Source organism: Camelus bactrianus, chromosome 20 (genome assembly GCF_048773025.1).
Source record: "Camelus bactrianus isolate YW-2024 breed Bactrian camel chromosome 20, ASM4877302v1, whole genome shotgun sequence".
Classification (NCBI taxonomy): domain Eukaryota; kingdom Metazoa; phylum Chordata; class Mammalia; order Artiodactyla; family Camelidae; genus Camelus; species Camelus bactrianus.
Window position 1 is genome coordinate 33,804,049 of NC_133558.1, and position 26,596 is coordinate 33,830,644.

The following is a 26,596-nucleotide window of genomic DNA, read 5'->3' on the forward strand; positions in this document are numbered from 1 at the left end:
AGGCAAAAGACTCAGAACGGAACTCTTCCTCATCCTGGGGACTCGGTGCTACCTCAGTATTCTCAATTTCTGGTGGCCCTACCCTCTCCCCAGTCGTCTAAGCCCAGATATGCCTAGTCAGTCCGTGTCCCTTCTGATTTTCCTCCCATATCCAATCACTTCCGGAGTCTTACATTAGCCCTAATGTCTTTTTTCCTCTTCTTCACCATGACCCCCTCTACTGAGTCAGAAGCTCTGGCTGCTTTCTGCCTGGAATATTTTAACAGTTTCCTGTTTCGCCTCCAAGGTCGTTCTGCTGATTACAACTGCTGGAATAAGGGGCGACTGAACTAAAACCAAATCGACCAAGTCCCTCCTTCACTGAGAACCCTTTGGCGCCTTCTCACTGACCATTTCCATTCTCAGTGACTCATTGTCTACTGCAGAAACTTTAACCGCAGGGCATCCATGAGTTGCTGGGGGGATCCTCTTGGGTGGGGCACCTCGGTTTTGTCCCGAGGGCGTGTTCACGCCCTTCAGTTCTGTATCACCCTGTTCCCCCGTCTGGGCTCAAACTCTTGGGCTGTGCTCAGTATTTCATGTATATTTTTATTGACTAGTTTGCATAGGCTATTTCCACCTTAGCGGTTCAGATATTCAGCAGTATGTTTACCACGTGAAGCAGTATGGCTTCACGAGGTCCGAGTTTGGGAAGATGGGGTCTTTTTGCCCCTCACACTCTGGAAACTCTGTGTAACACTCTAAGGGAAAGCCAGGTAGGGACACGGCAATCAGGAGATGGATCAGAGTTCCTGAGAATTTCCTTGCCTTCCATCTAGATTTTTTTCTCCCGCTGATGGAGCAGAATCATTGATATCAAGGGCATGAGCTTTTAAAATGAGTCCCTCAGCAAGACTGCAGGTAGGAAAAGCACAGCTTTGATGTTCCCCGTCCTAAAAGGCACAGAAACCCTCACTACACAGATGATGACATCAGCCCTTTGTGCTTGTGTAAATGGGCCAGATTAGGGAGATTAAGAAGCGAGTGGGTCAGAGGTAAAAGTGACGGAGGAGCGGAGGTGGGTGGGTGGGGAGGAGCAGATCCCTGCTGTCCTCTGAAAAGAGACATCGCTCGTGTCTTTACACGTATTTAGGGCAGAGAAGCAGAAGCAGGTAGGCTTCCGAATCACAGCCTCTGTTCTGGGTTCTGAGTTCAATTTTTAACTGTGACTCTAGCAAAGGGACCGTGAGGTTCATAACCACACGGGGGTCCTGTTTACTTCTCAGTAAAAGAGGAAGGAGAACCACAAGGCTCTTATCACACAAGGACACACCAAAAAACTATGAAGTGCCTTTGCAGATAGTGAGGGAAAAGCGATGTTCCATAAACTTCATGATCAAGTGCATGACATATTAACCCACTCTCCTCCGAGGCTGACGTGCTAATGGAGAGTTCCAGCTTTCCTTTCAGGTTTTTAGACACCTCCAGCAAAAGGGTCTGCATTCTAGAATATGTAGGAATGTCGGCTTCAAATATTCTGTTTTCTAATTTTTAGAGAAGTTATCAGAATGTGTAGATATCACTTTCCTCAATAGAGATGTTTCTATCCAGTTGTCATCTCATTACCGCATCCAACACCGTCCGTCAAAAAATGCGAATCTACCCACAGTATTTTCTGGTTTGAAATCCGTCAGTATCTACAGGATGAGTTCCAAGCCTAATGTATAAAATCCTTCACTTTCTTTTGTTTTGCTTTTTGTTTTTTCTTTCAGATTATATTCCATTGTAGGTTATTATAAGATATCGAATTTAACTCCCATACAGTAAATCCATGTTGTTTATCTAAAACCCTTTACTTTCTGGGCTGAGTATATCTTTCCATGCTTACTTCTCTGTCCCACCCAATTTTGTAATCTATGCCACATACACATAATATACACACACCTGCACAGAGGTACACACACAAGCACATGTACGTGGGTACACATCCCACACAAGGACACACGTACATGTGGGCAAACATGAGACAGGGCATACGTGTAAGATACAGGGACATGTAGGAAATGACACGCACACAGGTATGTTCATGGGTGCACAACACATAAATGTGTTCATGTGGGGATGCCAGAAATGCACACAGATGCACACACGAGAACACACATGGATGCGTGCACATGGGCACACATATGAGAACACACCTAGGTGCCCACACATGTATCCTCATGGGGCAGCAGAGGAGGCAGATGTGGGCAGACATCCAGGGCTACACGCCCCCTACACTCTAGCTCACCACATTAATCCCTCTGCCTTCCTGTGTCTTGCTTCCCACAGTGGGACAGTCTTTCTTTTGGTTCATGAACTGGTGAGGCTTCTTGCTTTTCCCAAGGACACATTAATGCAACTCCTGTTTTAGCTGATTGTGAAAACAACTGGCTCTCGCCCTCGCCACGCACATAGAAGTCTTCATCACGGACATTTAGCAGGAAGCATCATTTGAGCTCAACATTGTTCAGAAATGATCTTTACAGAGGATCATCTATAATCCTGTGTCGTCTACAGAGTCCCCTAGATCAGGGGTGTCCAAAAGAAAGACGATGAGAGACACAGACCTCCTGAGGCACACACGTTATTTAAACTTTTCTAGTAGCCCTATTGAAAACAAAACAAAAAGAAAATGCATAAAAAAATTTTAGAAGTGCATTCTGTTTCATTTATTACAGAATTCTGTCATTTCAACGTGTTAATCACAGGAAAGTAAATGAGATTTTTACGTCTTTTTGTGTGTATCTGTACTGGTCTTTGAAATTTAGTATGTATTTTACACTTAGCATGTCACAATTTGCACTAACGGCATTGCAGATATCAGTAGTCACATGTGGCTGGTGACTTCCACATTGGATGTCGCAGCCAAGACTGCAGATCTTCTCCAGACCAGATCGACCAGTAGAGAGCCAGGCACTGATGGCTGCAGACTGCCATGGGCTTCAGCTCCAGCAGATCTTACTAGGGACTTTCACATGCCTTTTGTAAGCTTACCTGACGCCAGGATCTACCTTGTTTTTCCTCTTTTAATTTTACATCTTGCCTAATTTTTAAGTTATTCAAATGTATTTTGCCTTGCCATAATAAATGGCTCTTTATAAGCCATTTTAAGTCCTTTTCTGTTTGTTGTTGGTCTTATAATGAAACAAGTTAAGAAGAATGGAAAAGCAAGACTATGCTCACCCTCTGCTGTGTCCCTGCGATGCTCTGTGTTTGTCTCCCGGGAAGGAAGGCTGTTCCGGGATCTCTTTTCCCCTCCCCTCGGCCAGGAGCTCTGGGCTTTGTGCACAACAAGGCTTGCTGTACACTCCATCCTGCAGTAATACTGCGGATGTGCGCCTAAAATTCACTGTGCTCCGCAAAATCAAGCTATGAAAACCACCGGACTTGTGGGAAATACGGAGTTAGGGACACAACATTTAAAAACTTTAAGGGATGTACGAACTCAAAAAAGATGGAAAATTAATGAAAAGAGTGGCATTGTTTTACGCATGCAAAACAGCTAAGAAATAACATAAATATTAGAACAAATATGGAATTTGACCTTGAAAAAGACCCGAGGTTTGCTTGTGGAAGTGGTGGTCTGAAGGGTTCAGCTTGTGAGTTATGCAACGTGGAGGAAAGGGCTATTTGGAGGCATGGAAAGTTGTGACACAGAGGAGGAGGAGGCTTGTGGTTCAGAGTCCACTCTGTGACCTGAGGGAGGGATGCATGTTTAGGGGTGTGTGTGTGTGTGTGTGTGTGTATGTTTCTACACTGCTCAGTTCATCTGGGTGCAGTTTGTTTGCATTCACCTAGAATTTCTTGCAGATGAAATTACACATAATCAAGATGCAAAATTCACCTTATGCTCAAATCATCCCCTAATTTAACAATTGTTAGAACAAATTCATCTTTTTGGAAATAAGCATGATAGCATGACTGACTGCAGCCATTTCTACGATCACTAGATTTGCATGCACTTATTTTCCATTGCTTTCACGCGGGTCCTGACACTCTGGTCTGGGCTGTGAATTCCCTGAAGGTAAGCATCGCATCTCATCTTTGTATCACCTGTCCCTCCCTAGTCTGGCGCCTGACACGCGCAGGGAGCATTCAACGGATCATTCGAATTTTGTTCATCTAAGTTACGTTCAACTGCCTCGTATGAATGAATTCCTCAGGGGCCACACACTCAAGTACATCTTCAAGCCATCTTTCTGTTTGAAACTTGCTGAGTTCAGAATCGAGCGAGGAGAAGCGTGTGCAGTGAGTATATTCGTGCCCCCACCACCCTCTGCTGCTCCCTTATCTCGGGGAGACTTAGCCCTTCCTAAGAAAATGTCAATGGCTTCGTCAATGGATTCAGTGTCTTCACAGAGCAGACTAAGGGGAGCCACAGCGGGCCAAGGGAACAACGGTCAGCGTTGTTTGTCCGCGTCTTCCTCTGGCCCCTCCCCCCAGCATGGAAACCCTTGCAGGCTGCTTTCCAGATCGGGACCAAGCCCTCCACAGCCCTGTAGACATGCTTTTGCTCAAGATCGAGGTAATAAGACTCGTCAAAACAGCATTCCTTTCCCATTGGCTAGGCTGGAATCATTCCTCACCCTGGGCATGGGCGAGTGGAAATTCAAACAGAGAAATTAAAACCTCAGGTCATCGACCCACACTAGAAACACCCAATGAAGCTGAAAGTCCTTCCTACACAGATAAATTGCACAAATAGTAAAAGAGATGAAAAAACAGCCAAATCCAGAAAAAAATTGCTCTATTTTGCTTGCATAATACCAAAGTGTTTCTCACTTTTTAATTTATGGTTTTGGAGTCTTAACGAAGAATCTGAATATCCATGCGGGTGTCACTGCCCTCTACTGGATAAGTTGGGTAATGTTGCTTCTCTCCTGTCCCTATATTATATGAAACAATAATTCCTAGTTGCCTCGCATTTGATCTTTTTATTTGTCAAAATGTTTTTACACACAGCATTTTAATTCATTCTGATAATAATGCTTTGAAATGATGATTCCTTTTTCATTCCCATTTTACAGATGAAAAGACTGAGGCAGAGAGGTAGATTTATTCATTGAACACACATACTTCACAGAAGCTATATGCAAAGAACTATGCTAGGCAGTTTACAAAGATGAATAAGATGGTGCCTTTTCTCGGGGAGCTTATGATATATTGCAGATGAGATATATACACAATTAACTCTAATGAAAATAAAATGTGTAACATATGAATAAAAGAAACCAAGATGTACTGATTGCCCACTCTGTGCCAGGTGCTTGCATATGTTACTTTATTCTTTCCTCTTATCAGCCTGTTTGGGTGTGTATTATGTATCTTGTTTTATAAATGACAGAATCCAGGTAGTGTGCACAGAAGTCATTTTTCAGATGCCCACAGCAAAAATTACTACGGGAAATGAAGAGCTAGAATTTGCCACTGGTACATAGTGAGCCAGGCTTCGTGAAGGTGGTGGCATTGATCCAGGGCTTGAAGGATGGGCAAAAATATGCAGATGTTGGAGGGACGCTATGCTCATGACGTCAGCAAAGCATGTGGCGCCCTTGAAGGCGACAGGTCCTGCAGACATAGTGAAGCTGAGGCTACATGGAAGGAACTACCCCTGGTGCAGAATCTGTATCTGAAGGAAGTCTGCCAGGAGCAGGAGGGAAAGCCAGGGGTCTGGCTCCAGCGAGGCGCTGGCAGGAGGCAGCGGTGCCCACGGATGTGCGCACTGAGGCTGTGATTCCGGACATGGTCCCAGGTCAGTGGGAGGCTGGTATGCAAAGCGAGAGCCGACCACGGCAGGGTGTGCTCCTGGGAGTGGGAAGGGATGTCCCGTGACGAGGGGAAATCAGAGAATCATTCACTTCCACATTAGAGGCTGCTGAACTGTGGTACCTCCTCTTCCTTTAACAACCTGGACCAGCAGTCTAAGAAGCAGCATGTGAGAAAAATCAAATTGAAGACACTCGTAAATGACACAGGGCTCTCTTTGTCCTTTGAACGTGATGACAAGCCTCATTTAATAAAGGATATGGGTGATTTTTGCCTCGAGTTTTCCTTTAATGCCCGGCAATTTTGCAAACCCTCCAGAGCACACCTTCACATCCTCCACTGACAGTTCCTAGTGGCCTCCCAGGGAGTCTCAGGGGCAAAATAAATGACAGAAGTTGCGGAGGGTTCTCTGAGCTTACAAGGCCAGGGCCTGGCTGCCAGAGAAGGGAAGGGGTAGGGCCAGGTGCTCAAAAGACAAAGAAGGGGCAGAAAAGCTAAATCAGGTTATAGGAATGAGCCTGATCCTTTGTCTGCAAAGGAAGCACTGGGTTAGAAGCTGTTTTCCTCTGAAACTTTTCTGTTGTGACTCCTCCAAGCCCCTGAGAAAAGGTAAGCAAGAAACAACAGTGCAGGGAGGGGAGGGGATGGCTGCAGCGGGAGACCGTGTGCTTAGCATGCAGGAGATCCTCAGGTCCAATCCCCAGTACCTCCTCTAAAAATAAATAACCAAATGACCTTCCCCGACCCCAAATTTTAAAAAAAATGGGGAAAGAGAGGAAGGAAGAGACAGGTACTCACATACCACAGAGGCAGAGAGAGATTAACAAAGACAGTCATATAGACAAAAATGAACCTTGAGTAATCATACCATTACTATAACTTTTCCCGAAGAAATGGCCTCAGTCTTGACCATCAATGAACACACAGGACTAAGACAGTGCATTCCGTTTTTTACTCCATGCATAGTTTTTGCACACATTTCACATTCTCCATTTACTTATTCTATTCTTTTTTTTTTTTTTTTTTTTTTTTGAGGAGAGAAGGTAATTAGGTTTATTTCTTTTTAGAGGAGGCCCTGGGGATTGAGCCCAGGACCTTGTGCATGCTAAGTATGCGCTCTACCACTGAGCTATGCCCTCCCCGCTACTTAGTCTATTCTGAGGCTCTATTGCACAGCCAGTAGGTGCCAGGAACTGTCCTAGGAGTGGGGACAACAAAGGTAAATAAACAAGCCCTCTTCCCTTAACCAGCCCAGGGCTTTTGTCTGCCACCTGCTGCATATACGTGATGGGTGACAGGTGGACTGTGGCGCACGGTGTGACCTCATCTTCAGGAGGGGCTGGGACCTGGGAGCACCAGTGCAGCCACTTTCCTGGCATGACTGCAACGACTCACAACCGAAAGCCACATGATACTTTGTGACTTCTTGTCCTTCTTGTTAAAATCTTTCCAAAGCTTTGAGTTGGAGAGAAGGAAACACGGCATTGGCATAAAAGACATTAAGGCAGAAAAGTCCAGGTTCTTGCCTCTCTAGCTGAGCAATAATCTTTTCTCATCTTTAACTCACGGCCACCACCCCCATCACCGTTGTTCTTTATTATTAGCCAGAGCAATAGAGGGAATGACGCTAAAATGAGATTCATTTCTTTTTCAGTTATTGACACACCAATATTCCTCTCTCCATCCTGCCTGATAACATGGTTTGGAAGAGGTGAGGCTTGAGCGAGTTGTTGATGTTGAGGTTGGAGGCTGTTGACAGCTGCACTGTAGCCTCCTAGGTTCCCAAAAGGCAAACTGCAGTGGGTGAGCTGGGTTCATCCTTGAACGTAGAAAAATAAACTAGCCAGGAGTCACACTCTTTTCCTTTTGATGTCCTTCCCCAGCAGCTCTGTCTTCCTTTCCTACAAGTGGTTCTTATTCCTCACATCATGGAAGATATCTCAGCAGGGTCAGGCTCTACGGAGGTCAAACATAGGATATTTTCCTGTGGTTCAGGCGATTTGTCCAAAACATATGGTCGGAGGTGTGTTGGATAATGATATAGAGCTAAAACCAGCACTTGCAGAATTTTTTTTGTGGGGGGAAAGGTGGAGTTCTTTTAAAAATCCACTGAAGGTTTCCAGAATTTCTCCTGTTACCAAACTTTGAGGTCACAGATGGACCTCAAAATTGTCTATTCAGTTAGTGCTTCTCAGATTTTGGATTTCAAGCATCATTTAAAAGGAAAACATCAAAATAATACACAAGGAACTGACACAGAGCACCACAGAGTATGGATTCTGAGTATTTTACTAGGGAAAAAAATAAAAAGATCACGAAACAGCGACAGCTACCGTCACCCCCTCGTGGACTTCTAACACCTGGAAAGGAGAATGGAAACAGCTTCATGGAAGTGGATAATCTCGTCAACTTAGCTAATTTAGATTGGTGGAAAGCTCACACCATCAGCTCCGTGTTTTTCATTTTGCAGAGGAACCAGGGACGAGTCATGAGACCAGCTCTGGACCAGCCTGTGGGAACCCGAGGCCTGATTTCCAAGTTCCAGTGAGTGATCAGGAAGGAGGCTGTCCAGTGCGAGGACCAAGTCCACAAGGCCTTCCCAGACAGCACCCTGACTCCCAGACAGGTGACGTCCTGGATCAGTTCCCCTGAACCTCAGGCTCCTCATGTGCAGAATGGAGTTTGCCCGGGGAACCGTTCTGCTGGGCAACCAGCCAGGGGGCTGAAGCACAGTGAGATTATGTCCCTCATCTTCCTCCCTTTCTTTACAAAAAGACCTGAACCTTATTCTTTTTATCCCCTAGGACACCTGGCAGAGCGCCTTGTACTCAGGGGAGACACACTAAAGTTGAGCTGAAGTGGATTTGTATGAATACAGCCCCTGATGGAGCATTTGTCACAGACGACATTATTTAGTAATTGTCTTATTTCCCATTTTGGGTTAAGGATGGTACCGTCCATTTTTACCATCCCCCTCCTGCCATTGGCCCAGGACAGTGTAGGTTCCATCCTAAAAGCTCTATAAATACTTCATACTCAGTCACCGATTCAAGCAGACAGGCTGTCCTTTCCTCTGGGTGCACTGAAAATTCCTAAGCTGTGTGCGGGTGTGTGTGCGTGTGTGTGTGTGCGCGCGCCCACACCCGTGTACTCATTCTCATGGGCCTTTTATTTCTAGAAATCTCAGTCCACCTTAGAACTCGAGCGATAATTCTGAGTTTACAGACATTCAGCAAGGATGATCAGATTGCACTTTTGGAAAAATCTATTTCGAGCGTGATAGCTTATGTGCCAAGGGCAAGGGTTCCTTCTTTCGCTGCTAATAACTCAACAGGGGCGGCAGGCAGGAGCGCTGCTTGTGGTTTGGTTTCTCCATCCTTCCCAGGTGAAGCCGTATTACCTTGTATAGGCAAGTCCATTTTACTTACTTAGCGGTGATCTGATTACCTTGATCTTAAGCATTTTAACATCGCGCTCCCTGTGCCCACAGAGAGCTGGGCGAAATGAGAAGGGCCTGTGGAAATACACATCTAATTTCAGACTGCGGTTGTGTTGGTAATTGCAGCTTAACCAGCTTTGCTGTTAGTTCTGGAGGGAAGTGAAATTACGTGCAATAATACGATTTTGGGAGAATTGGTTATGATACATAACACGAGAGCCTTCCTTGATGAAGTAGCTAGTGCTAAGTACATGTATGGAAGTCTAGTAAATAAGTTTTTTATTAAAGATAATTTGTTCAATAGTCAGTAACAAAGTAACTGGAAAGGACCATCCAGGGAACGTGCGGTTTGTCCCTACTTCTTTCTGAATTAAACTGGTGTCTTTCCTTTAGTGGGTCTTTGGTGGGAGGGCACGTGGAGACTGGGATGGGAAGGAGAAGGGACACGTCAAGTACTTTTGTAGACTCTTTGAGATTTAGAGACTTCATAGAGACTTGGGTCCAATCATGCTGATACTCAGAAATTGTCAGGGAATGACTCCATGATATCGGTAAGTGAAACGTGATTACGAAGATCAGTATCTTAAATACTGTAGTTTGAGCAAAAGATTTTGAGCAAAGAGCTCCAATGATCTGTAGCCCTGGTGTTGAAGGCTGTGAGTCCCACCAGGTTTTGGAAAGTGTCCTCTGGGACCCACAGAAGAGCAGTCAAGCTTTCTGTCGTCCGGGTTGTTGCTCAGAGCTATTTACTGAGTGTCTGCTGTGTGCGAGGTATGGCTGACTCACTGTCACTAACCTCAAAATTTTAGTCCTGGTGCCAGTTCTGGCTCAGCCTATGAGGGGGACAAAAATGCAAGTACAAAAGCGAAAAGCCATTATAAATAGAAGGACCAAATGCAATCTGACAAATTGCTATTAATCTCTCACTCAGCTTCAATATTGGGACCAAAGGGCTTTTTATAAGGAAGAGGACCATTTCCTTCACGAATTATGAACCAGTCTAACTTGTTGGCAACAATGCATTATGTGGGGCCCATCTTTGAATATATCTAAACCCTCCTGTGCCTGTTTTTGCCTTTCAGCTCATATAAATAACTGGCATAATAAATTCTACATGTTGCTTGCAGTTTAAGAACTTCCTTTCAAACTTCAAGAATGTTCCTCTAAATTGGCTCTCCTGGGGTTGGGGAAGAAACATGTCTGTAATCATTATCTCCTCTTAATTTCCATCACTGTCAAATTGTAGCTTTATCATGTTCAAAGCCTACTTGGCATTGAAAAACTAACAATAACAATACTATTGTATAGAAAATTTGCCTTAAAAGACAGTGTTATCTCAATGTTCCATTTGGTCACCACTTATGATGGTGATGGAGTTGACGCTGATGGCCAAGCAAGAAGATGCAAAGTAGAATAAAATAGAGCTCTTGTATTCCAGGAGCTCTCAGTGGAGCCAGAGAAACAGAGTATAAACTGATAAATTAATGCAAATACAATTGAGTTATGTAAGGGGTTCATGGATGTCATCGCAGTTGGAGGAGAAAAGCTCTTCAAAGGTGGGAATCTGTAAAGGTGGTAGAGTTGAGGAGACATTTGAGTTTTAAAGGGAGGTGAAGCCTTGTCTAAAAGATAGCTGGTGAAAAGCAATGAATTCAGGGGTTAAGAACATGGGGTCTGCAGTCAAAGAGAGGTGAGCTGGACTCATATTTCTGCTGCTTCATGGATATGTGACCTTCGGCAAATTGCTTTACCTTTAAAAACCAAGGTTTCCATTGTGTTGTTGGGAGGCTCACCTGGTCTGTTGTGTTTGGAGCCTTTAGCATCATGCCTCGTGCACGGTGAGCATTTATGTGATGACCAGCAGCATCATCATTTCCATCGTTCTGATCATCTAGACAGAGAGCCAAGTTCTGGCTTCATCCTCGGTCTTCAGAGAAGCATCCGGTTGCCCCTTCCCCTTTCAGGATCCCCTCCAGCTCCTCATCACAGCTTCCTGGCAGAATCCACTTCTGATTTCATTAAGTTCCCCTTGAGTACTTTTCCACTCTCAACTGCAGGTCAGTCTGAGTGACTGAGGTCAAACATTTACGCAGTAGGTGCTCTACCTTGTCTCTCTTGCTTATGCACCCAGCTTCGTCCGTGTCTATTTCTGATCTCTCTCTCTCACGTAGACTTACCTGGCTTGTTGACATTGACGTAGGAGGTGGCTGGAGGACAGGGGTGATAAGTGATGGATGTGAACTCAGAAGGGCTGGCCAGATGCTGACCACCCTTCCTGTATTAGGAGCCACTTATTGACTAAAGAATTAAAGATTTACTTTCAATCCTTTTGTGTATTAAGTGCTTTGAACCATCTTGGTGGTTTCTCAGACTGAGAGGTTTAGTCTTTCTAGGAGAACGAGATAAACATGTACAGAATAACTAGCTCCAGGCACAAAATCAAAGGCAGTGACTTGTAAGGCCTTGGGAGGAAAATCTAAGAAGTAAAATGAAAGAGACTTGAACTCAGAGCCAAGAAACTGGAGTTCAAGTGTGGCTCCATCTCCAATCAGCTGTGGAAACAGATCAAATTCACTCTGCATTTTAGGACATCGAGGTACCATGTCTATACTTCAGGAGTTTGACTAGATGGTATCTAAGAGTCTTGTCATTTTTATCATTCTGTGTGCAGATAAGTTCATAATTCCTCCCTAAACACACTGAACGTTGAATATCATGGACTCATAGCTGAGAACACATTCCTAGTATACATCTTGGAATTGATATCTATGACTTACATACAGTGTTATAATATGTGGTATCTATTATAAATAATAATAATAATAATAATATGTTTTTGCATTGTGTTTATGTATCACTTGGTGGTTTTTACATTTTTGCATTTCATAATCAAAACCACCCTTTGAGACGTGTTATGCAGGAACTCTTTTCTATTTTTCAAATGAAGACACAAAAGCTAAGAAATGTAGATGAGTCACCCCAACCAAACGATACTGTTAACACACAAAAGAGATGGAACTGAATTCCTTGTTCTTTCTCCCAATCCACACAACTGCTCAGATATAAATCGAGGAGACAACTTTTCCGTGGGTGTTAAGTAAGTTTCACAACTGTGACACCAAAACTTCACGCCTAGCATCACCTCAATGAACCGTAGTATCTGATGATGTTGGACAGACGCTGTGATGATCCCAGGCTCTCAGGGAGATGGGCATAGCTGTTTGGGCTGCTGCTTTGTAAGAAAAAAAAAGAAAAGATCTAATATTTGTATATAATTCGGTAGTTTTCAAAAGACACTCCAGTGTATTACTATAAAGAGGTTTTTAAAGACAAATTAAACAAATTATTATAAGTGGGACACTGCAGCTTAGAAAGTTGCCATCAGATAGAGAAAGCAACAGGGTCAGAGCAGATGGGTTTTCTGACCCTTACACCCTAGCCCCACTCCACCACATGGGGTGACTCACTGTCCCCATTTGCCTGAGCCTGACGGATTTCCCAGGACATGAAACTTGCAGCATCAAAATTGTAAAACGAGCAGGCAAATGGGATAAGTGGGTCCCCCAGTGCCATGTTGCCTATGCTCTGACACATACTGCTGAAATTCTGAGTTTACCATCAGGCAATCAATGGTTAAGGCAACAGGTCTCTGGGATCACTAAGTGACCCATCTTGTTATCAAGATGAAACAGGAATAATAATGATAATTGTGTAACTGAGATCTTGATTATGATACTAATCAAAACATTTGCCATAACAATGTCAATTATCATTAAATAGCATTTCCTTACTTACAGGGTGGAACCAAGCCAACGATATAATAAACCACCCACGATGGAGTGAGGGAATGTAGTTGCTGTTGTTCTGGAAAAGGACCACATAAAATAAACTCTATAGAATTATTTATAAACTTATGCCATAATTTGTTTTTTTTTTTAATGGTTAGGTCCTTTAAGTGCACTTCTGTTAAATTCCAAAACAGAAAAGTATCTTTCATCCAGAAGAGGAATTGATTATAAAATGTACTCATTTGAAGAAATGGTACTCTCTCCAGGCATAACTAGAAAACACTGCCTAGAATTCCTACTATTGTTGCTTCTCTTATGGTGCTCTAAACTGTTACCAAATTCTTTAAAACTACCCTCAGACTGAGGATGTACTTTTGTTATGGTCATCTTTCAATTCTGACATCGTTGGTGGATTTATTCCAGTACTGAGTCCTTTTTACTCCTGTCAACTTAGATTTAAGTCAAATTAGTTCTCATTTCAATATTGACAAAGATTTTGTTTGACAGCAAGAGTGACCTCTGGCTTCCTCCCAAGGACATCTTATCTATGGAATAAATCATAAACTCTCTGTAAGAGGAAGGCAGAGACATTGAGGGTGTTTCTGTTTAGACTGAGCCAAGGGAACACAAGGGACAGGGCTTAAAACCATGGTGCAGGACAAACATGTTTGACAGAAGGAAGGACCACCTGGTTTAATACTCAGGGAATCCTGGAATCTATTTCTAATTTAAGTCAAGGAGTCTCTTGAAGTGGAAACTTTGAAGGAAATGTATAAAACTAGGTTGATTTGAGAGCAGTCCTGACCCCTGTTGTAATGAATAGTGAAGTTTGATTGGACTGTGAGCAACGAAGTGGAGGTGAAACACTCAATGGGAAGAGTAGAGAGTGGCCACGTTTGTAAAGGTTTTGATGCTGTAAGTCAACTTCTGTCTTGAATCCAGACTTCTAAAGCTGGAAGCTGTCTCCAGTCCAGCTTCTTTCAGTCAGGCTGCTGATTTTCTTAGCTTTGGTATCTTTTATAGGAGATCACTTTCCATCTGATTCCTTAAAACAATACAAGATGCTAAGTGAAAAGAATGATAGATGTTAACAAGCTGAACGTCTTTATTTTATAGATGAAGATCCTCAGGCTCAGTGATATCAAGTGATTTGCCCAAAACTACACAACTGGGAATTTGCAGAGTTGCCCAGAATAGAGGCTTCTTGGCTCCTTGGTCTGAGCCTTTCCACTGGTCCTTTCCTCTGGTCTCATTTGCTACATGGAGGAAAATGTCCCCTTACTCTTTGGTCATCAATGCTTATACAAGTAATCATGACAGCTTGGTGAGCCGAAGAGAAGACAGGGCACCTGTGCCCTCACAGTTCCTGCTGTAAGTTGGCGTCCCGGGCAGTGTTCAGCTCTACAGCTCTGCGTCTCTAGTCTGCCAGATTCTTGATGCCTCTGTCGAGGTTCACATCAGTTCATTTGAGCTCAGAGTGAGGGGACCACTTTATTCTGCAGGGTCTTTCGGGAGTAAAATGTGTACCCTGCAAATCAGAAGCAAATAAAGCCATGAAGCAAATTGTGTGGAGATAAATACAAAATGGGACTATAACACAGTAAAATTGATTTCCAAGAGAGCTCTACCAGAAGGTCGAGTTTTAAATGCACAGCATCCTGTGTGGCCGGTCTAATGACCTTGGGCATATTTTTTGAGCTCCACTTTGGAAGGAACCGTCAGTTTCAGTTTTTAAGGCACACGGGGCTGTTAGCTTAAGAATTATGATGGCACCTAGATTTTAACCAGGTAAATTTTTATCCAGAAGATTATCCACCTTTGGGCAGGTTTCTGCATTATTCTTCTCTATTCTGTCACATGATGTGAGCATTTTTTGTCAATCAAATTGAATGTAATGAACTAACAATTGACCCTAGAAAACTCCTCATAGAGAATACATTTGAAGATATGGAAAAGAATGTAGAGACATCTGCAGGGAGGAATGACAACTGTGCGCCGAACAGGGATGCGTTTTGGGGATGCACGTATCAACTTCAGGGCGATGCCTTCTGAGTGTAGCATTTTCTGATGTAACGCTTCCAGTGTATTTGCTGAAACCTCAAACTGTAGTTGCTACACACGATGATTTACCATATGTTTGCACTTACACGTGACAGGTTTGTTAGAGTCAGAACATGTGTGAACTTAACCAGTCGCACCAGGCTCATTGGAACGGTTCAAGCAACGACTGCAAATGAAAGAGATTTCCTTGTTTTCAGTTATTTAAAAAAATTCAAAGAAAATCAGACTTTGATCTAAAATCAGTCAGCCTGGGCTGTCTCGCTGGCCAAATATTTGCATTTTGTGATGGAATAATATTCAGTTCCTGTGTCTGGATCCAGATATTCTTAATGACTGGGCTAGATGGATGTGATTAAAATAAAACTCAGACAAATGAACTATTCTTTAATTCATAGTTAACTCACAGGCAGAAGTCATCCAACCTCTAGAGTTCAAGCAGTGTTTTTCAAAGGAGGTATGCAGGGGCCAGGGGAAGGCTCATTTCTCTGGGCAGTGCTGTCCAGACTTTGCAGGTAGGGTGGGACACCTGACCACACACCAACAAACAGAAAAGATCACACAAAAGTGTGACAAACAAAAAACCTTCCCCACATTTCCAAATGTTCCTTAGGGGCAGGAGAAGAGATGCTGCATGTGGTTGAAAACTTCTGATTAGATAAAAATAATGTAAATGGTGAAAAAAAATAGAGATTATTATTAGTTGTGTGGCCTAGAACAGATTACTGATCCCTGGGCCTCAGTTTCTTCATTTGTGTACTGAGAATAAGAATAAGGAACCTGGTAAGACTATTGTTCATGTGATCATAATTATTGAAGGCACTAATGCATGTAAGGTTCCCAGTGAGTCACCGCGTGAATAGTGAGCAAACAGTATCTAATTACTTAACTTCTGTTGCTTCTTTTCTCTTTCTAATTTAAAGTTTTCCCTTCCCAGGAAAAGCTGGACTTGATGGCTGGACAACCAGGATTTTTGTGGTGGGTGGGTCTAGACATGAAACATAAGGCCTCAGAAAGTAGGTTTGGGGTTGGAACTTTCCAGAAATGGAATAGACTCTCAAGCATAGATTTTAGAATCTCACTTGGTTTCAACTTATGTGCATCCATCACTTACCTGAACATTTAATTTGCACTTCAGTAATCAGTTTGTCATGCTGTCCAGCAAATTAGTTTCCTATGAACAGTTTTTATCTGTTGCAGACTTTTTAACCAGCAGGAATCTCCAAGGAGGAGATGGAACTCTTCGAATTTGTCATTTCAGACAATGACTTCCTGTGAAATTAAAAAAAAAAATCAGATTGAGTAGGTTACCGATCACTTTCTTGAAAATTTGGCTTCTGGAAAACCAGCAGTCTTCGGTAGGCACCCCCTCCAATTCTCATCTGTGTTTGTTGCTTTGAAGTGTTGTGTATGCTGGATTCTCTTCAATTCTGTGTGTGTTTCTAAAGCCCAGTGTACTGGAAATCCTGGAAGCATTTTCTTTTTTCTGGCATTGTTCAGCTCGTTGTAACTTTTTCACCTGCAGGGGTTTCCCAGAGAATCCAAAGTATCTGTAATCCCACCGCCTGAGCTCTTTTTTTTCCCCTGCAAATGCAACTCCCTAAAAACGTCAGAATGGAATTCTGCACCTCACACAGCTTTCAGTGAGCCTCTCCTTGGACATGAAAAGTGTTCCAGGAAAGAGAATATTTACTACAAGATTCATTTCCAAGATTCAGTACACACTTATTGAAAAGCCACGAGTGTGAGGCCAAGGCCGGGGAGACCAAGTAGCATCGTACAGACAACCTAATGATGTAGATTAAAAGTAACAATAATAACAACAACCATAATAATAATGTTTATTGATTCAAATGTTTCCAGCAGTGCTCTGAGCCCATTAAAAGTATTGACTAATGTAACTTCCACAATAATTCTACAGGGTAAAGTATATAATTATTTCTACTTTACAGTGAGAAATTTGAGGCCCTGGGAAAGTTAAGCAACTCATTTGATGTCAGGTCACATAGCCAGTAAGTAGTGGAGCCAGGAGTTGAACCCACACCACCTGGCTCAAGACTTTAGCCCAGGGAAGAGCAGGGCTCACTGTCTAGAGGGCCAGAGGGGAGGCTGCACAGAAGAGCTGTCCTTGAAATCCTTGATCTCAAAGGATGAGTGGAATTCCCCCACTCAGGTGAGAGGTGAGACAGGGAATGGTAATGCCCGGCAGGCGGAACAGAATCTGAATAGGCTTAAAAGCTTTTTAACACTAAGTAGGCTGTGGCACATTCAGGGCGGATAATTTCAGGAAGTTGTATAGGTGACGCATTTAACTGGGTGGGTGGCGTTTAAGGAAACCAACAAGGGGTGTGCCATAGCCCTGAGCTAGTCACATCGGGAAGTCATTACCATCCTGGGCCTTAAGGGGCAGGAGGATGGAAGAGGTCGGGGAGAGACTGCCCAGGACCACAGGCAGTAGAGGTGTGGGAACAGGAGCAGGACAGGGGCACTTGGTAGAGAAGTGGGCCAGCCCACAGCAACCAAGCACGAGGGGAGAAGGGAATATGTCTCAACTTCACCTTTTTCTCACCCTCTAAGCCCACTGGCTGAGATCAGCTAGAAGCTGTTGGGGAAATGGACCCAAGGATGCTGTCATAGGTCAGCCTCCCTGGGTACAGTGCAGGACAGTGGGTCTGGAGGGGCAAACGGACGATCTCCAGAACCCCAAATCAATGTATTCTGGAGGGGTTTTGGCATGTATTTGAATGACAAACTGAACTTCACAGTAGAATACTGATCTCGTTCCCTAGGGAAAGAGGACCATGAAGCCGTAGTTATGTTCAGTGGGAATCCGTTCCCAGATGTTTCGGAAACCTGACTCCACCCAAATACAGTAGTAACTTAATACCAGCTCACGCTGAGCAGGTTCAAAAGTAACTTTTCTCAATTGCCCCTAACTTAATTAATATTTTCATAATTAGCCAGGAGACTTCCTGAGTGAAGATGAGATACTTGGATACTTTCAGTTATTAGTGAATTATCTGGGCACAGAAACAGCCCTACCTTTCTTTCAGGCAGAAAAGTAAAATAAGTTACTTTCATCTGCTTCTAATTCAAAAGTAGACAGAGTGACTGTGCTTCAACATTATTAAAAAAAAATCACCTTTTAGCTGAGATCATGCATGGTAAAATTCAACCCCAAAGGACAAAATTTTGGAACCTAATATGCAAGCAAAAAAGTGGGATGAGTAAAAAGGAAGGAAGAATATTCTAGTTGAAATCTGTAAATAATATGAGCTTACCTATTCATGTTCACTTTTTCAAATAATCTTAGAAGAGGATTACAGTGCTACCACCAAGGAAGATGGAAGCTCTACCCCTGTAGAGAAGCCGGGTAGGGTTTGGATAATTGAACTACCAAATAATTATAATAGCTAACATTTGTATTTGTCCAGACACTGTAATAAGCACACTTATTTAATCCTCTGTCTACAGGGTAACTTTTATCATTAGCTTCATTTTACGTCTAAGGAAACTATGGTTTATAGAGATTAAATGACTTTCCAAGATTCTATATCCAATACATGGCTTTGTTGAGGCACAAACTCAGCCCTTTTTGACCTTAAAGGCCAGCATATTTGCGTTGAGAAAAGGAGAGTAAATCATGAAGTCACCTTACAGTAGGGATACTGGCCTCTAAGGATTTGCATGAACTGATGAGAACGTCTAGTGAACTTGAAAAGACAGCTGATGACTGATCTCCTCTGTGGGTAGAGAGTGTCTTCCTTCACCTTGACTCTGAACACCTGGCATTTCCTAAACAGAGCTCAGAACCCCGGGTGGACTTTGGGGCTGTTAAGATACCAAGGCCAGGACAAAACACAGACTATTTTGCATGAGGGATGTATGAGCAGCCATGATTAGCCCAAGGCTCACCGTGACCTCTGTCATGTTTTGGAGAGAGGTGCCTCAGGAACGTTGTGAGTAGGACCTGGTTTGTCCTGTAGAATAAACACATCAAAAGTTGGTGGTATTCCCTGGTACACCTGTTCTTAAAAAATGACGATCTATCAACTGATACAGGCGATCCATCAAATGATACAGTTGAAGATATGTATTAAACGTAGTAGATTTAGGATCAATCAACTAACATAGTTAAAACATGTATTAATCTATGAGATATTCAGACTAAATCATTTCTTGAGATTCATATATTAGATTTATTCATATTGTCTAAAACTCAGACTCTCATATATCTGCTGTTCTGAGATTAAGTCAGTCAGTCACAGGCATATAAAAAGTCCTCAAAACATGAACAGTTATTGAGCCAGGGGCATCATGAGGTCAATGTCTTCATGCTCACTCAGTCCATATTTTTATGGTAATTGAACTTGACCCGCTTCCCAGATGGACAGTGTATAAAAGACCGAACCTCACCAGCAATGCTGGTAGAGAGGGAAAGAGCATCTTCCCTCTCCCATCCCTAGCAGCTCATGTTCAGCATTGCTGGTGAGGTTCGGTCTTTTATACACTGTCCATCTGTCCCTCCAGACCCTTTTAACATGAGCGAAGTAAATAACCGTGTGCCACAGCCCCCTGCCTCAGAGTGCTGACTACCTCCCATGCCACCACCAAGAGCAATCATGTACACCTCAAAGCAAAGAAGGGGGAAAAGCGACAGACCTAACGTGTCACTTTACCAACACAGAAATCTTTTCTATATTGATAAGTGTTTTTCAATATATAAATATATGAACTGAATGGGAAGCGGATCATGTTCATGTATAATTGAAAAATTGGGCTCTACACTGGAAATTGACACAACATTATAAAATTATTATAAATCAATAAAAAATGTTTAAAAAAATGTGGAATCAGTGTTTCCCTGAGATGTAATTCGAGGGGCAGAGACTTAACCCAGCTCATCTTATTCTCAACCTGTCTGCTCGTGGGGGGGTCCCCTGCCCATGTGTTATGAGCATTTTAGAGACATTGCCTCAGAAATGAGAGACTCATGTAAAATAGGATGCGTGCAAGGAGGTTTTCGTTTAAAAAGCTAAGGCAATTAAAAATATGAGTATGGATTTTTTTTTAAAGCTTCATTGAAATTAGAAATAGTCTGATACAAAATTTGATATCTGAAGTTGTGACAATAATATGCTTGTAGAGATGAAGCATTCAAATAAGAAAGCAAGTGTCTAGGGAATGAGGAGGCTGACAGAGGGAAAAAAGATAGGCATTAAAAAGAAGTGGTAGCTATGCAGAGCGGACACCCCTGTTGTGCAGAACCTAAGGCTAGGTGTGTGTTTACGTGCACCTGTACTGATGGAGCTCTCCGAAACAAAATTCTTTCAGAGACCCTGGACCCTCCTTGAAATAACACTGTGACCTGGGTAATGGGATTGTCCCTTTACTTGGTTAAGCTTATTGGACTTAAATAGAATACGGAGTGATGTGATCTGATTCTGACACCCTCTTTAAGACTGATTCACTGTAAGTGTGCACTGGTTAGCTGTGCATACTTACAAGGCCAGCTGTGTATACGTAAAGGGTAGGTGAGTTACTCATGTCTGTGCAGTTCTGCTTTGAATGCCCCGCAGCTTTTGAAAGGTGTCAGCACCCCAGCCGGCTGGCCCGACATACAGAGAGCAGCGAATGCCAACGGGACCCTTACCCAGCCCATGTGCTGATACTGCATGGCTGCCACCTGCCGATAAAAGCATTGCCCCTCCCCTGCTGGAAAAGAAAAAAATCCAATTCTTTGGGACACATCAGATTTCAGAGAAAGTCTACATCCTTCTGTGCCCTCCACTGGCACACTTTCCTGCTCGGGAGAGCAGGCCACAGTGATTCCCAGTTCCTTTCCATGGCCGTGATTCCTCCCCATTCTGCCCTCATGGATCTGGGGAGCCAGAAAGTGACATTCAAGTGACTGTTTTTTTCTCTTCCTTGTCTAACTTTTTGTACAGATGGAGTCATTCAGAGGAAGAAGAATCTGCTTGTAAATACATCTCTGAACTATAAAGTTCATTGGTTAAGCTTGTTGGACTTAAATATGATATGGATTGATGCGATCTGATTCTGACACCATCTTTAAGACCTTTAAGACCGCTAGGCTAAAGTCTATTCATCAGCTGGTTACACCGTAGAGTTGTAATCGCTTTAGGAAATTAAAGCTTGCATTCTGTCATGCGTTCACTGTTCAGTAGAACTAGGCTCCTACAGTAAGGAAGTTTTGTGGTTATGCTGGAGCTAGGTTTTGGCATAAGAAGATTTAGGTTCCACTGTTTATTCTTTATTTGCTTGTTGGGCAAGTCATTTAACCTCAACTGAACTGCAGACTCATCAGGGATGTGGGAGAGGCAACAGTACCTACATCACGAGTTTTCTTGGGAATCCGGGATGTACTAGTCAGTTTGCTCTGCTAGCTCTGAAGCTCTACCAAACACAACGTACAGAGGGGAGAAAATCATGTTGTTCAGGCTAAACTAGCCAGAGAGAGAAGGGAAAGACGGAGGACCACAGAAACTCCAGCAATCTTCCTCCGCCTTGGTTTCTTGTGACTTTGGGGATGCAGGGCACAGCCAGGAGTGCCCCTGTCTAAACAAGGAATTTCCTGCCAAATCAAATGTGTCCAAAGGCAGAGTTTCCAATTCAGCTGCGTCCATCCAAACTTCCCCTAATGTTCACGTGAATATTTTGTTGGTAGTCAGTTATGTTCCATTTGTAAGTGTAGCTTTGACTGTAATTTATATCTCATCGTTATGATAGTCCCTAGATGCCAAATCTTACTTGTTAACATCACTGCATAATTAAAGTTTATCCCTCTCTCCTTTGCTGTGTCTTTTTTTTTTTTTTTTTTTGAGGGAGGACGTAATTAGGTTTCTTTACTTATTTATTTTTAATGGGGACACTGGGGATTGAACTCAGGACCTTGTGCCTGCTAAGCACACACTCCACCATGAGCGATACCTTCCCGCCCCTGCTGTATCTTTTTAAATTGTCATTTTACAATTTGTCAAAACTTACACTTGGCATTTGTAATTAAAGGATGTTTTTATAGAATAAGGGAAAAAAATGTCATTTTGAATAAATCATTAAAAATCCTATTTTGGAACTTTAGTTGATTTTAACAAGTATTTAGTGGGTGTTTATTTTGCACTGGACCCTATTAAAAGGCAGATTTCAAAAGCAAACACGGACCCTGACCTTACAAAACTCAGAATATAATGGGAACATCAGCAAGTAAATAAACAAATTCATTCCAGGAGGTGTGAGTATACACAGAGAGAGACCCGGGGTGTGCGCAGAATGTGAAGAAAAGGCCTCAGCTCAGACCTGAGAGCCAGAGAGCGGGTGGTCTGTGAGCCTGGGCTGAAGAAGGGTGGGGTTCAGGAAGACAGAGTGAGTGGAGTGGAGAGTTCGGAGGGCGAGGATGGAAGGCGAAGGCAGGGCAGGCATTGGCAGCAGAGGAGGAGTGGATGGAAGTCAAAGGTCTGGAGAGTGGCTGTGAACGTCGATAAACAAGGGATCCTCATGGCGCTGACTATCCCAAAGGCCTGGGCTCCCAGACCCCTTGGCTTCTTAACCAGGAGAGTCTGTGATTCTGACTCCATCTGACAAAGTCCCTGGGGATTTTGCTGTCTGGGGACACATTCCCCTGGAGAATAATGGCATCTCTGGGATGGGCAGAAGCATGTGCAGTCTTGGGAGTGTCATGTTTGTTATTCTCCACGTTGAGAATTGCTACAGTCAGCGGACTTCTCAAGGACACATCCTCTCCATCTTCAAAAGCCAGCACTGAGTAGATACCCATCCCTCAGCTGTACAGAGGTTGTCTTCTTAGGAGTCCACAGACTCCCTGCCACTCTCCTGGGCACTTTCTAGTTCTTTAAATGAATTTCTAGTTCTTAAAATTCCATTCTCTTGGGTCACTCCCTTGGCCACTTTCTAGTTCTCAAAACCTCCATGCTACTAACACCTTATACCATCCCCCATTTGGTTAAAACTCTTTCGTGTCCAGGGCTTAGTTATCAACTGCTGTAGATTGACACTCTTGTTTTCATTTGTCACATATCCTCTGGGCCAAATCCGTACACTTCCATGTCATACAGAAACGCATTCATGATCACATTCACAAATTTTAGGCTTTTAGATCAACTGCCTGGACCAGAGTAGCAGAGTAGTTATATAATCAAATACTCATTGGCCATAAAAGATCTCTCTTCCTTATTTTGAGGTGTCAAAGTTGGCTTATATAAGAGTAAAGTTGAAAAAGTTGGGGGGAAAAGGAGGCAGTAAAAGTGGATTTTGTTATGCTGGTAACTTTATCAAAACTTTATGTGTTTTTCTGCAGATACTGTCATTTTTGTGCAAAGTATCCATTAAAGTGTATGTGTGCATATGTACATGCAAACCCCAAAGCAAAAAAGTGAATAAATGCTTCTAATATAAGGCAACATTGAAAGTACAGGAGCATGTGGGCTTTACAAACCATGCACAGATTATTTTTAAAAAGGAACAAGTTGGTCTCTGTAAAGCTCAAAATTATAATCTTAATGTATATCTAAATCTAATTATGTAATTCTTACAGCATTCTTCTCTTTGTGGGAGGAACCTACAATGTCTCTCTCTCTTACGTGTTTCAGCAATTGTTCACGTGCTCTGAAGCATCAGATGTCATTATTAAATACAACTTTTCATAAGACTGGTGCCAATTTGATCACAGTTGGGGAAAATAATAGTTTCGTTGTTGTATTGGTAGGGTGTGTCCCCCTGTTATTTCTTTCATCTCTTTAATACAACTCTGGTTACATCTTTAAGACCAAACCACTGGCGGTCTCCCCTGCAAAGTCCTAGAAGCAGGATTGGTAAACTCTTTTCTTTTCCATTGGGTTGTATTATTGTAATTCGTTAAAACAGGAGGTTTGTTCTTTATTCATCCTGGTGACAGGAAAAAAAAAAAGGCAGGGACAATGAAATTCCAGTTCCAAAGGCTCTCTTTCTTCTCCCATATGCCTCTGCTTCTCCTGATTCCATTGTTTGCTTTATGAACCATGATAAGTCAGCAAAATCTTCAGCTTGGTGGCAGAATGAGCAGGGGAGCTCCCCACAACCCTAAGAGGTGGGGGTGGCTATCCCAGGGGACACTTTTCATAGGACTTACAGGAGATTATAACGTTATGAATTGGCATTAGACCTGTAAAGCAATGCTGATTCCCAAATGTTGGGAGGGAAGAGTGAGGAGGGCCAGAGAGTAAGTCTAGATTGGCAGCATGTTGCTTTTAAGCCTTCTGAAATCCGGAGCCTCAGAACACCCTCTTCACTTTGAGATTCATAGCAGGTGAGATGATGATGCTGGTGATTGCATCGGTAGATGATAAAACAAGATTTTGGGGGAGAACTCATCCTTATTAAAAGAAGGGATATTCTGGTAATTTGGGGAACTTTTCAAAGGCCTCCTAACTTGTCACATAAATAGATGAATGAATAAATGAATGAATAAGAAAAAATCCAGGTTGAAGGGTAGTTCAGTCAAGCTACCCCAACACGGCCTGCTTTTTTTGTCTATTCAAATGTGTTTGCCCCGGAGCCAACAGCCAGCTGTGTTCTGCTGGGTGATGTATGAAACAGAAAGAACACTGTCTAATTTTTATATTCAGTTGAGCCTGAAGTACCTTGAAATGGGGAGGGAGGTGGGACACCTCGCTCCCACTCAGGAATTATTATTCATGCAAGAATCACTCATCAGCTCCCCCTCCCTGATTCCATTAACCCCTCAACCACTGGCTGGTAACAGGAGAGACTTGTGATCTAGTTAAAATTAATGGGTAGTGGACCAATGAAGGAGGAGCTTGCTTTCTTCTTTCTTTCTTTTTTCTTTTTTTCCCCACTTGATGGAGACACTGGGGATTGAACCCAGGACCTCATGCTCGCCAAGCAGGTGCTCTGCCACTGAGCTCTACCCCCTCCCTTCCACCCCCACCACCAAGGAGGAGCTTTCTGAATTCTGTTTTACTTGCAGGGGGAGGCTGTGTTTTACTTATTTTATATTTTATTTCCAGCAAAGGTAGAAACGCTCTAGCTCTCTGCTCATAAATTTCTTTCACTTTTAATTTATTTTGAAATAATCACCTGGATTGGGGTTAACTGCTTATGCAAATAAAGGAATGTCACCGGCTACTTATTTAGTGATCTCCGTAGATAGAAATTCTCACTGAAAGGCTTCCCTACCTGGGCCATTTAGCTTACTCAGCACCCCTTGGTTTCTATGGGATTTGGAAAAGTTGTTGTTTAGATAGTTTAATTCTCCAATCACTCGACAAAACACGTACATAGCACCAATGAGAAATGATCTCAGACCCAAAATCAAGTGCACAAGGAACTGAACAAAGAGCCCCTTGCCTTTGACAAAGACCAGACTGAGGCTGGGACACTGTCTAGATCATTCATAATTACTTTAATATTGCATTGACTTGACAGTGGAGTACATCAAAATAGCATCTTGGAAAGGTCTCTGTAGCATTTGTAGAGTTAAAGGGAGAAAGAGGCCCTGTCTACATGGTGAAATAAATTAAAATTCCAGCACTGTTGTTACACTGTACTTAGTCTGCTAAACCAACAAATGGGACTGCAGCATGTTTGATCCAATTGTGATGCAAGGTATTAAAGGTTGCATAAAATACTTAATAGGTACTAAAAAAAGGTCTGTAAATTTCATAGCCATCTGTAGATGAGAACTTGTGGAAACTCAGATGTTAAAAGAAAAGTGACATATGGGTTTTACAGCAACAGGGCTGCTCTCCAGCTCACCAGCCGCCAGGAACACGGCGTGCCCCGGCCACGCCTTCCACTGTCAGCGAGAGGCAAGAGCGGGCCACCTCCGGCTTTGGGAGGGGCGCCGCGCACTCCTTACTGCTTCTGGGGAGTAGAAATGACAGATTCTTCGAGACGCGTTGCTGTTCCAAACAGACTATATTTGCTGCATTACGAAACGCAAGGGAACTCTACTGGCTAAGAGCAGGGATTCTGGAGCCAGACTGACTGCGTTCGAATCCCAGTTCCATCCCTGTGAGACCTTGAGCCCATAGCTTAACCTCTCAGTGCCCCACTTTCGCTGTCTATAAAATCACAACAGTAGTGGTACTTACACAGTTATCACATAGATCAAATGAGTGAATATTTGTAAGATGCTTAGAACAGAGCTTCACACAGAGTAATGCTTTTTTTTTTTTTTTAACTTTTTACTTTGGAATAAGTAAGGCCCTTTTAAGAGCCAGGCAGATATATTTTCGCTGTTGCGGTTGCTGATTTTATTTTATTTTATTGAAGTAGAGTCAGTTTACAATGTGGTGTCAATTTCTGGTGTACAGCATCATGTTTCAGTCATACGTAGACATACGTATATTTCTTTTCCTATTCTTTTCATATTCTTTTTCATTATAGGTTACTGCAAGGTATTGAATATAGTTCCCTGTGCTATAGAGTAGAAACTTGTTGTTTATCTATTTTATATATAGTAGTTACACTGCTGATTTTTAAATCA

General features: G+C 42.9%; 1 long non-coding RNA gene across 2 annotated transcripts in view; it reads left to right on the forward strand.

Annotated features, from left to right (window-relative positions):
* Nucleotides 1-26,596, forward strand: part of LOC123613911 (uncharacterized) — a 380,673-nt gene that overhangs the window by 337,437 nt on the left and 16,640 nt on the right. The window contains exon 5 of one of the 2 annotated variants that reach the window (XR_006721338.2): nt 8,258-8,413. The exons of the other annotated variant lie outside the window; for it this stretch is intronic. This is a non-coding gene — a long non-coding RNA (uncharacterized LOC123613911). The remainder of the gene's footprint in view (nt 1-8,257; nt 8,414-26,596) is intronic. 2 annotated transcript variants of the gene reach the window in all.